The 13,280-nt window shown below is 36.6% G+C and overlaps 1 long non-coding RNA gene across 1 annotated transcript; it reads left to right on the forward strand.

Moving 5' to 3' along the window:
* The first annotated feature begins 254 nt into the window (after positions 1-254).
* Positions 255-12,756, forward strand: LOC129060198 (uncharacterized). Its single transcript, XR_008526727.1, has 3 exons — positions 255-408; positions 11,083-11,202; positions 12,597-12,756. It is a non-coding gene; the product is annotated as an uncharacterized LOC129060198 (long non-coding RNA).
* The last annotated feature ends 524 nt before the right edge of the window (positions 12,757-13,280 follow it).

Raw genomic sequence — 13,280 nt, forward strand, 5'->3', positions numbered from 1 at the left:
GGCCAGAAGAGCTATTTCTGTTTAATTTTTTGGCATAGTTTAAAATAAAAATATATGAGAAACTGACTGTCATATGCAGTTATAGTTCTCCCCAGTCCGTATTCCTCTAAGTTGGGATCTCTTTGTAAGAGATAAACTTCTAACTCTGCCCATAGCTCCCCATGTACTTTTTAGGTAATTCTATCTTTAGTCATGAAAGTTGACATTCCCTCAGGATTCACCCTTCTGTTGTCAGCAGTATCTTTAGCCAAACCTGAATTAATGTGTTCAGAATGGACAAGCAGAATAGTCTTTGGATTTGATCCAAATCCTGAAGCATTTTGGGAATGAGAATGGCTGTACCAGACAGAGAGACCCTGGCGACTTATGATACTGCAGAACACAACAGGCACTTCAGATTGGTCCCAGGTAAGTCTTCTCTACCAGTGTGTCACACACTTCTCTTTATTCTTTCGCTTGTCTGACAAATAATGGTTGAATCCAATATCTACCCCCAAGCCCCCTTTTAAGGACAGACTAAACCCGTATGAAAGAAAAAAAATGTTTTCTTACTAGTTCTGTAATTTGCAAAGTCAAATTCTTCTCTTGAGGTGTAATTGATATAATACACAGGGTATTTCATGTAATACTGTCTGCCTGTTCCCAATTTTGAATTGTGCAGACTTGGGTCTATTAGAAATAAGAAACTGATCATTTACTGAGTTAAGCATTTCCATTTAATCATCATTCCATCTTATGTATTTTTCATTTTAGAGTTGATTCAGTTATATTCAACAAATTTTTTTAAACCCTCATTTAGTCCTCCATGTATTGATATATATAGATGCCTAAACCAAATGGACCTCATTTCCTTTAAAATTCTGATACCCAAAATAAGCAGCACCAGGTAAGTAACTCCTGTTATGGGATCTTGTCTGGGCATGCTATACTTTATACTAAATCCCCTGAAATATTCCTTGGTTCTTATGAAAACAAGCATCCTAGGTGATTTAGATAATTTAGGGTGCTTATTTGAAAAAAAGTTTGGGGCTTTATTTAATCATTTTATTTACATATTTTTAAATTTGAGCGTAATAAAATATTAAAAGAGTGTTTTTCCTCCTTTGTTATTTCTGAAGTAATGAATTTATTTGCAGTTAAGTTGAGGGAGAGCAGTGATATTAAGCAGTCAGCTAAAGAAACAAAGCTGTAGAGGTAAGTAGACCAGGTCTTAGAAAACCTTGTCTTTCATGCTAAGAAATTTAGACATAAAATCAATAGCTTAAGGCAGTGGGAATCCACTGTAGACCCCTTTTTTTTTCTTTTTTCCATTGAAGGATTTTTTACAGTAGAGTGACATGACTCTGTTTTTGTTTTAGAAAGATTAGGTTAGTGACAGTGTAGAAAATAAATTTAAGAAGCATTGATCCATTTGTTCATCTAACAAATATTAAATATTATAAATGTTCTCTTCCCTCAGGGAGCTTAATTTTTTCAGAGAGACAAATGACAACCATTTATATAATAAGTAATTTATTTATACTTGGGAGGATTGCTATGAATGAGGAGTACAGCATTGAATAAGAATGTATAATGAGGAGGCCAGGCGCAGTGTCTCATGCCCGTAATTTCAACATTTTGGGAGGCCTAGGCAAGCTGATCACTTGAGGCCAGGAGTTGGAGACCAGCCTGGCCAACATGGTGAAACCCCATCTCTACTAAAAACACAAAAATTAGCCAGGCATGGTGGCAGGTGTCTGTAATCCCAGCTACTCGGGAGGCTGAGGCAAGAGAATCGCTTGAACTTGAGAGGCGAAGATTGCAGTGAGCCGAGATCAGCACTGCACTACAGAGTCTCACTCTGTCAGGAAAAAAAAAAAAAAGAATGTATAAGGAGAAAACTCGTTTTGTGGAGATTCAGGGAAGCCTTCTAGAGAATAAGACTTGAGGCGCAGAGACAAATTATGTCTGTTGCCTAACTGAAATTGGATGAAATTGAATCAGTTCGGGATATATCACATAGAATAAAATAGATCCCCCAAAGAGTTGATGATTATGTGTAAGTGGGGAAGCTAGGATTCTAGGAAGATACACAAGTATTTGGCTTAGCCAACTGGGTGGATGATGGTTGGGAGGTGAGGGAAGATGTTGATTTTGGAGTGTTCATAGGCCATGTTAGTTCATACCCCCAGAAAGTAATTGGGTATAGAAATTTGGAATAAAAGAAAAACCTTTGGACTAAAGATATCATTTTTGAGTCATTGAGACTGAGGTGATAAACATAGGTATAGAATTAGAAGAGATAATTTGTAAATAATTTTCAGAATGAGACTAGAAAAAACTTAGTACATAATCTTAAAAAATAGTAACATTTAAGGGATAGACAGAGGAAGTGGAATTCATGGAAAATACTGAGAAGAAACTAATAGAGAGCCAGGAAGGAAACTTCGGTGTCATGATCTGTGGAAGGCAGAGGAAGAACGAGGGCTTGGCCACTGATGTCAAATGCTACAGAGAGCTCGAGCAGATATGGAAAAGTATCAACCAGCTTTAGTAACGAAGGCATCACATGATCAGGATAGTTTCTGTGGAGTGGTAACGAAGGCCAGATTGCAAAGAATCACTGAACAATAAAGAGAAACAAATGCAGACCATTCATTTAAGATTCTTGACTATAGAGAGATAAAAGAGATCACCATGGATGGGTTTACTACAGTCTAAGCACTGCTTTTATTTTTTTCAGATTTCTTTTTAATTTTTAGCTGATAAAGATCTGAGCATGTGATGAATATGGGAAAAAGCCAATCAGAGAAAGAATGGTCAGAGATACAGGAGAGTGGGAGTGTCCTGACGAGAGTGAAGTCCCATAGCAATAGGTGGGGTGGGATCCTGACCACTGGTGGAGAGAGAGAGATGACTTCCTGTTAAAGTCAGCGTTTGTCACTTTCCTCTTGATCTTGTAATAAAGTGATTACAACAGAATAAGTTCATACAGTTTCACAGATGAGAATGAAAGAGGTGTCAGGAAAAAGAGGGAGTTCAACAAAATTCTAGAAGATGGAAAGTGAATGGCGTTTTCACAGATGTAGTAGGGAGGCTGCAGCCAAGAGGGTCTCAGAAAAGATATGAGTAAGAAGAAAAATGATTTTCTTGCAGAACCCAGTGAGGGTCAGAAGATATTTTCTTGCAGAACCCAGTGAGTGTCAGATGTTAGGTTCAGCAGAGAAAAGTTCAAAACATGGAGATGGAAGTCTATACATGGAATTGTCAATTACTACAATGTACATAATGCTGGCATAATTTCCTCTAATTCCCAGTTAGAAGATCAGAAGTTTCTTCTCTAAGTAAATTGGACAGTGTCCCCCCCCACCAACAAATGACCTCTAAATGGTGTCATTTAAGAACCCTGATATAATAACTTGTTTACTGAGTCATCTCCCTAAAGCAAATCAGCCAGTTGAAACACTTCATTCATGTTAGCAGAACCTTAAATATGAACAAAGACTAAGGGATCGCTAGAGATTTGAGATAACATAAACACAAGTGGAAAACAAAGAAAGAAATCTTTGGTCCTCGAGGAAATACATATAGTGCAAAGAACAAGAGAGAAACAACGTGTAGCAACTTGGATGTAGCTGGAGGCCATTATTCTAAATGAAGTAATTCAGGAATGGAAAACCAAATGTGATATGTTCTCACTTATAAGTGGGTGCTAAGCTATGAAGATGTAAAGTCGTAAGAATGATGTAATGGACTTTGGGGACTCGAAGGGGAAGGTTGGGAGGGAGGTGGGGGATAAAATACTACATATTGGGTACAGTGTACACTGCTCGGGTGATGGGTGCACTGAAATCCTAGAAATCTAAAGAACTTACTCATCTAACTAAAAATCACCAGTACCCAAAAAAACTATTCAAAAACAAATGACAAAGGACTTGTATAGTAATTTCACTGAAGAGATATACAATACTATACAAAGAGATATATATTACTATACAAAGAGACTTGTATAGTAATTTCACTGAAGAGATATACAAATGACAAATAAGCTCAGATTTCCAAATGGCAAATTGAAGATGCCCAACATCACTGATCATTAGAAAAATGCAAATAAACATTTTATTATGGACACACAGTTACCATAATAGAATATTATTCAGCCTTAAAAAAGGAGGGAGATTGTGACACAAGTTACAACATGGAGAGACCTTGAGGATATCATGTTAAATGAAATAAGCCAGTCATAAAAGGACAAATGCTGTATGATTTATTTTACTTATATGTAGTCCTTGGAATAGTGAAACTCATAGAAAAAGAACTAGAAAGCTGATTGCCAAGGGCTGAAGGGAGAGGGGAGTGGGGAATGATTGTTTAATTGGTATAGAGTTAAGTTCTGAAAAATAAAGAGTTCTGAAAATGGAAGAAAAAAGAGAGAAACACCAAATAAATTCTAATTAGTATTCTCACAGGAATTAAGGATGCCATGAGAAAGGAATTCAGAGACCAAAAAATAGATCCTGGAAATAGAAAATATTCATTAAAAATTTTAAAAATTTTATAAAGTAAATGAAAGATAATGTTGAGAAGAATCTCCCGGAAAGTATCACAAAATAGCTAAATGGAGGGCAGATATTTCATGGAAATCCCTAAAAAAGATTTTAAATATATTTTATATAAAAATTTAAAGTTGTTGGTATACAAAAGAGGAGAAAGAGCTGACGGAGATACCCAAGATTGTTAGGCAGTATGTGGTTCTGGGAAAGGTAGTGTTAAAGGCAACAGTAGAGACAGCTGAGGTTACACAGCTGTGTGAATTTCAACAAGCAGTGTAACCTCTTTGACATTTCTCAACAGTAAATTCAAGACAATCGGACAATCATTAAAAAGGCTAAATTAGTTCAAATAAGAAGCAGCACCTGCCTCATAGTAAATGCTCTCTAAGTGTTGGCAATTAATATGACCCGAATCCCTTTTTCTTTGGAAAACCAAGCTCTTGGAAAAAAAAAAAAAAAAAAAAAACACATATAGGGATTCTATGTTCAAAAATCCACACTTGTAGATAAGCCTTTACTTAACTTTCAGACCATTGGTGCTGCTATGAGTTAAAACATTCATTTCGCTGCTCCTTTAAATTCTTCGTTCTCTCTGTAGTGTTGTGCCTCTCTTCTCCCAACGCACCGGGGAACACTGTGGAATTACAAGGATAACAAACTTGGTGTCCAACTCTAAAGTTAATTGCATCACAGGAACAGATGTAAGATTTCAAATGTTACAAGATCTACAAAAGAGTCAGATGATGGCAGGATTATATGTTCTTGAGGTTTAAAATAGTGATAACCCAGACTTAGGTTGAAACAAACAGCAACCCCTGTAGCTTCTGTAGAGGAAGTGAGGCCTGCTTTGATGGGAATTCTCATTTGGACATGCAGGAAGCATGATGAGTATTTCTCCTGGGCCTCTACCTGTAATAGTAGCAACCCTCAGTGGAAAAAAAAGGACGCTTTTCTGGAAGGGGTAACTTTTCTTCCTTTTTGCTTCTTTCCTCAGGGACTTTCCACTTTCCCAGACTTTTGTATGACCTGGTATGGTTTTTGTGATTATGACAGGATTTTCTGTTCTTATGCACTGTGTGTAAGTTCTCTGTAAGTCTGAACCAAGCCTATAATCTTTCAGTTTTCTGTAAACCTCGAAGCAGGCCCCTCCAAGGCTTTGTGTTTCCAAGTATTAGAAGTGTGATTTGATTGGGAAGATGTATGAATCAGGGCACATGGCTGCAAGTGACAAAAAGACCTTCTCAAAACAACTTTATCAAAAAGAAATACTTGTTTGCCTACCTACCTGGAAAGTCTGGAATACAGCTGACTTCAGATATAGTGGAGTACAACAGCTTAAATGAGAATTAGAGATTTCTCTCTGCTTTTCATTTCTGCTTATTTTTGTTTATGTTAGCACATTGGGCCTCTTTTTCTGGTGATACAGACAGGCTTCTTCCATATGACTTGGGAAGATGGCTATTAAACAGCTTAAATTTAAATCTTCCTAGAATTGTGACTCCAAAGGCAAAGAAGGAAGTGCTCCTAATTTGAACTAATCTAATAGTCACATGGAGGATTCTGACTGGCCCGTATGGGGCCTTGTGCTCATGTTCTAAGGAATCATTGTTGCTTGAAGCATGGACAACTCTGATTGGACTGACATGGTCCCTGGCTCGTACCTGTGACAGGACACTGAGGTAAGGGGGAGGTCTTTCTCAATGAAGAGGGGATGTGCTGTTATCACACATGTAGCAGATAAAACTATAGTTACTGCATTTAATGTGGTGAGAGAAAAGAGGAAGCCGATCCTCTTTTGTTTTCATTATATCTTTGGCTTGATAACCATATTCAATCTTAGCTCCTCAGAGACCTGGTGGATATTCTTGATTATTAAATTAGTGCTTGGCAGATATATTTGGCAATTGGCATTCATACACATTTATGCACAATGTTATGACAATACATTGTGAATAATGCTTTTGATTGAGCTGTTTATTCATTCTCACTTTCAACAAGCTTCTGTCAAGTACCTAGTACAGGACATGTACTAGAACAAGTCATGGTCTCTGCCCTAATCAAATTTACAGGGTAATGAAGGAGAAAGAGACAGATAGACAGGCATGTACCCTTTGAAACTGTACTAAGTACTATAAGATTATATAACAAGAGTAGATACCTTGGTTATATAGGCATATCAGAGACACTGTCTCACAAGAAGTTATATTTAGGTGGAGTCTTGAATGATGAATTCAAGTTAATCAGTTGAAGGTCCTAAGAATGAGCTTCCAGGGAGAAGAAACAACATGTGTGAAGGACCCAGATTGGAAGGAAAGTACTGAATGAAATCTGCTGTCTGAGACTGAGGAGAGTGAAGGGCACAAAGTGTGAGGCGAAAGATGAAGTAGTAGATCATATAGGGCCTTACAGGCTGGACTATGAACTGCACATTTTTATCCTGCATACTAGTGGGGAGTCCCTGAACGATTTGATTCAAGGCAGTGATAATTTGATGTATGTTGGCAAAAATCATTCTGGTTATTTCATTCATTTATTTGTTTGGGCTATGGACTGTGGAACTAGGGCACAAGACTGCTTGGGCTTGAAGTCTAATTCTTCCGCTTAAGTGACCTAGAAGAAGTTATCTAATTTATTTGTGCCTCCATTTCCTCATCTGCAAAATTAGGCTCGCAATAGTAACTACCCTCATAGGGTTGTTAAGAAAATTAAATGAGTTAAAATGTGTAAATGTAAGAAAAGTCAAATACTGCATGTTCCCACTTAAAAGTGGGAGCTAAACATTGGGTACACATGGACATAAAGATGGGAACAACAGACACTGGGGACACTAAAAGAGGGGAGGGAGAGGGTCAAGGGTTGAAAAACTACCTATTGGGTACTGTGTTCACTATTTGGGTGACAGGTTCAATAGAAGCCCAAAGCTCAGCATCACACAATATATCCATGTAACAAACCTGTACGTATCCCTCCTGAATCTAAAACTTAAAAAAATAGGAAAAAAAGAAAAGTGCTTTGTATATAGCTTTATCTAAGTGTTTGCAATTATTATTATTTAACATATCTTTATTGAGCAGCTGCTATGAGACAGACATTGAGGAAGTATGAAATTGTCTTTGCAAAGGATGACAGTGTTTGCTCGCTAGAGAAATTATGTAGTAAGGGTCAGAGAGTGTTGGGTGTCATTTTGAATTTGGGTGATCCTGATTTTATAAGGTTATCAGTCTGCCCACTTTGCAATTATGCAGGTTATTGTCTATAGATTTTAGAGTTAGACAGGCAGAACCTGAATTTTATTTCTGGCTTTGCCTCTTACCAAATATCTTCATTTAATAAGTGTCAGTACCCTTATCTGTAATATGGGAACATTAAATGCACCTACCTCATACTGTTACTATAAAGAATAAACAAGTTTATATATGTATGTATATATGTATGTATTTATACATATTGAATTTTTAGCACTGTGTGTGCCACATGATAAGAACTCACTAAATGGTAGTTACTGTGAATCCTAATTTAAGAAGTGGTAATGGTATGTTTATTTCAATGCAAATTTCCATGCTTAATGTATTTGTCTTTCTAATATGTGCTCTGAGCTATTGACAAATTGGATTCATTGTTAGTTGCTTAAAATATACCCCAAAGAGGAAGAATGCACACTGGGCTAGTATTATAGTTATTTTTAACTATAATAAAAAATGGAATGGAAAAAAGCAGAATAGAAATAAGAGAGATTTACAATGTTGCTAAAAATACTTACGGATTTCTTAAAGCTTTGATGATGAAATTATAAGTTAAATTTATGTTAAAAATAATTATTTAAAAGAAGAAGATAAAATTGTGGAAGAGATATATCCAAAATACTTCCTTAGCTAACAAAGAATTAACATTTTAAAATTATCATTTTTAAAACTTGCATATGGAGCTTCAAATTTTATCCTCTTATTATTTATATAATAAATTTAGTGAATTTTATAAGGCACAAATGTTTGCTCTTTAAAAGATAAAGTCTGATTTAAATATCTTTTTGTCATTTTCAAACTTATTTTCAAATCTACCCTTCTGATTCCTATTCTTGTCTCTAAACATGCATTATCATATGCTAGAGCTAGATGGATTTAATTTTTTATGATCTAACACAAATAGAAAGTGAAATATGAAAAGGATGTTTCCATTTATATAGCAATAAGTTAACATTAAATCTAGCTTTATGATGTTTAACTTTGAGGTATCCTGCCAAAACACAATTGACTGATAGGATGGAAATGAAAGCCACTAATGGGATGACTTGTTCTATAAATCAGAGTTGAGGATTATGGAGCTAAGGTCATTTTCTTTGTCACTCTTTGAGGGAAGGCAAAGTAAGTAAACAAGCTTAAATGAGTCTATGGGCCTGGGTTCTCTGCAGGGATACTAAGAGGAGACTAAGATTAAGAGGTAACTGACCTCAGGAAGTTTATCAGCCTGTGGCAGATACCTACAACCACTCAGGAAACAAACTAGGAGTAGGTGCTTGCAAGTAAATTGACTATAGGAGAAAGAAAAGAACAACATTAGAAAGAGAAGATCACACAGAGGAAAAGTGAATTACAAGGTGAAACCTCCAGCAAATGTCCTGGAATTCCTCTGCACTGCACAAGCCAGAACATGATTCTAATTCTTCCATGCTAGACTTGACAACACAATCTACTGAGAGAGGTTCTTTAGTATTTAAAAAATATGAGAATAAAGATTTATTTGGCAAAAATTTTCTTATTATTAAAAAAATTTTAGATTTTTTATAGCCCTCTGTGCAGAAGACACGTATCTCATAAAGGAAAGACATTTATGTATACACACACCTTGCATTTTAAGCCTCAAATGATTCTCCTAAAAATACAAAGTATAAACTAGGTATTTGGCATGAAAAATTTAAAAGAAGAATGTACAGTGTCCCTTTTTTTAAAATAAAATATTTATTTCAACTTTGCAGGAAACTAATGCTTTATTTGTTATTAAATTCAGTTCCTTTTTCACCTCCACATTTTCTCCTAGACCACTGGAATTTCCTCTAACTCTTTGATTGCTCGCTTGTTTTTATGTGTTCTGCTCTGCTTATTTTCCTTTATCTGGCTAGTTTCAGTGTCTAGTGAAACTACACAACTGTAGTCCAGTAGTTCCCTGAACTTCAGCTTTAATGAACAAGAAAGTAAAAATACATTAGGGGGCACCAACATGGGATTGCCAATTTCCTTTTTGTTTTGCTAATGAGAGACATCAAAAATAAATTTCAAAATACTGAATAAAGACTCAGAAGAGTGGGAGGGTGATAGGGGATGAGAGATGAGTAGATGGTGAGAGGAGGGAACCATGTACACTATTCAGGTGATGGTTATACTAACAGCCCACTACACAGTCTATCCATGTAACAAAACTGCTCTCATGCTCCTTAAATGTACACACATTAAAATAAAATACAGAATATATTTAGTTTTATACAAAATTCCCTACATTGTTCTTATGTCTGTTATTTCCTCCTGGTCTGGAGAGAAATGTGTTGTTGGCTGATCCCAGTCTGGAGCCCCACTTTGGATGTGCTGCTCTCCTCCAGGAGAATCAGTCTAAAGGATCTAAATCTTCAGGTTAAGAATAAAGAGTTAGTTCCCTATATCCTTTGTTCTATGATTACAAAAATTTACATGAAAACACTTTTAAAATTATGTTTTCTTTTTTGTTAAAGGAAATATAATCTTCAATGATTCTTCATGATGTTGAAGGTGAAATCTCATTTGGAGATGATTACTTTTTCTTTTCTTTTTCTTTCTTTTTTTTTTTTTTTTTTTTTTGAGATGGGGTCTTGCTCTGTTGCCTAGGCTGGAGTGCAGTGGTATGATCAGGGCTCACTGCATCCTTGACCTCCCAGGCTCAAGTGATCATCCTGCCTCAGCCTCCTGAGTAGCTAGGACTACAGGTGTGTGCCACCACACTCAGCTAATTAAAAAAAAAAAATTTGTAGAGACAGAGGTGTCACTATGTTGCCCAGGTTAGTCTTGAACTCGTTGACTCAAGCAATCCTCTTGCCTTGGCTTCCCAAAGTGCTGGGATTAACAAGAGTGAGCCGCCATGCCTGGCTGGCTTACATTTTCATTATCTGGGCCCCATTTGCTGTTACAGCCTCTTGCTACCACTTAACACTCCCTTCCATATGTGGGTCTCCATATACCCCTGTCTGAGGTCCGGTCCTACTGAATTGCCAGGCTCCTTTATGCTTTAACGTGCTGTTTATTTTCTGAGGACTTTTCATTTAAAACCCAATTTAAAGACCAACTCCTTGAGGGAGCCTACCTGAGTACCTCCAGGTAGAGGCAGTGACTTCTTCCTCTGTGTTTTTCTAGAAGAGCTCCTTAAAGATAGAAACGATGTTCTTTCAGATTTTTGTTATGCAAATAATGTGCATTGCTCTAAAGTTAAAATGTATTAGGCAAAACTTACCCTAAATTTTGAAATTTTAATCTTTCTTTTAACATGATTAAAATCTTAGGCAAGACTCCTTTTGTACTGGCTTGTGTAGGCAAAAGAAAGGAGTATAGAGATTTATTCTCCCACTGGCATGAATGCTGTGATTCTGACCACCTTCTACATCACTGTCTACCACCCCTACACCAGCTCTTAGAAGACAGAGTAACTACAGGCAAGTATTTTGTTTGTTCAAGATAGCACACTACACCGTCAAAATATCTATGTATATACATGAATAATGAATAAAAATATCTGGATAGATATATACACACAGTCTCTCCTCACATACACACAGAAAAGTAAACAATGCTTATGGATATATATTTTCCTTTATTGTGAACATCTTTCCATGCCAATAAATGTACTTTTATTTCATTATTTTTCTACTAGCTGCCTGGATGGCTATATTTTATTTAGATTTTTAATTCTTTGGAACAGTGTTCTAGAATAAATATTTGTCAAATGAAGGACAAGACATCTCCTCAGTGCTTTCATCTAAGCCTGATTTGAGACTCTAATGAGTCCAGAAGTGACCTTAACTGCAACCTCCAATAGGAAAACAGGAAGGAAAACGATAGGGAAGTGGTGGCAATGGAATGACTCATTCTGTTTTTGTGTTTTTCCCCTCCTATCATGAAGTAAAAAACAGTAGCTGAAAAAAAGATGTGGTTTCACAAAACATCATCATCATTTCCTTACTAAAATGACAATGTAGCAACATATGATTATGAAAATTGATTTCGGTGCCCAGATTATATGCCCTTGACGCAGGATGCAATGGTTACTTTACCCAAAACATTACCTTTACTGAGGTATTAAGAATTCTGACATCATGTTATGAAATAAAGTAATTGACAAAACCATAAATTGATTTGAGATTTGAATTGATTTGAGAAACTCTTTAAATATACGGATTGCATTATATGACTGGCAAGAGACATGCAATTGGGAAGGACCTACCCTCAGAGTGCCTAAGATTGGTGCCTAATGATGTTATGAGGCTCACCTGCCCAACACTAGGAAGGAAGAGAAGAACTTACAAACTTCTCTAAAAATCTTGACCTTGAACTATGGCCTCTGTCTGCTCCTGTCCTCATTATGCACCTGACCACCTAGTGATTTGAGCAGGATGTGAAGGTGCCATGGCCCAAACCCCAAACCATCGTCTATTGAATCAGGCCTGTTGTTGCCTAGAGGAACTCCCAACCACCATCTTCCCAGCCTTTGTAAAGGAGCCATTGTTCTAAATAGGGAGAGAAGGCCTTTACTTTACCTTCTCCTCCAACAGGCTTCAGGGAATAGCTGTGGTTCCTTAACGTTGTGAGTTGCCTAGTCAAGAGCCAGTCTCACTTTTTCTTTGTTAGCAAAGCCCTGATTTCTCTTCCTGTGCCTCGAAGGTAAAACACTGCTCAGTTTTGGTAATACTTTTGTCTTGTCAGAGACTGGTGTAAGGATGAATATATGATCTAGGTCTAGCTGAGAAGAATTCAGCTGGAGAGCTTCTGGAAAAAAATCTCTTCATTATTAAAAGGAGATGCAGGGATGAAACACTCTTTTCTTACATAGGATGCTGTGGTACCTGGAGTGATGCCAGACTGCAGAGGCCACCTGGTGACATGAGGAGAGATTCTACCTAACATGGTAAGGATGGCAGAGTAGAGCTAAAGTGGAAAAAACATTTCCCTGATGAATTTAAGAAGCTACTGAATAAATACGTCTGGAAGTACCTAACTCTGGACTAAGTGGCTTTATTTGGTTAAATTGAGATTCTACTTCTTGCAGCCAGAAGCAAACTTACTGCTTAATTCTCAATATTAAGAAGTCCTAATGATTCCTTCTGTTGCTTCTACCAAATCTGGTTTTAGAACTCCTGGGACACACATATTCTTTACCACACAGGAATCTTTACTAACACTATTCCATCTATGGAAAATAACTGTTTATTGCACTGCTATTTAATGAAAATATATTGATCCTTTTAATCTAGTCTGAATCCTATTACCTGAGATAGCCTTCCAACATTCCACCAGTCAAAATGACTTCCTTTAGTCTATGTATTGCACTTGGTTTGGATCAGCCTTTCTGCAGTTATCCTTCTTTTCTTTAATCTATATGTATACTTATTGAATCTCTTCAAGTAGATATAAACCTTCTTTAAGGCAGAAATGAAATAATTTTTTTCCAAATGATTTAAGGAATCATGCATCTTTTTTTCCCATCAAGATCTCTCCTACAGCCCTGGTACAACAC

Source organism: Pongo abelii, chromosome 1 (assembly GCF_028885655.2).
Source record: "Pongo abelii isolate AG06213 chromosome 1, NHGRI_mPonAbe1-v2.0_pri, whole genome shotgun sequence".
NCBI lineage: Eukaryota > Metazoa > Chordata > Mammalia > Primates > Hominidae > Pongo > Pongo abelii.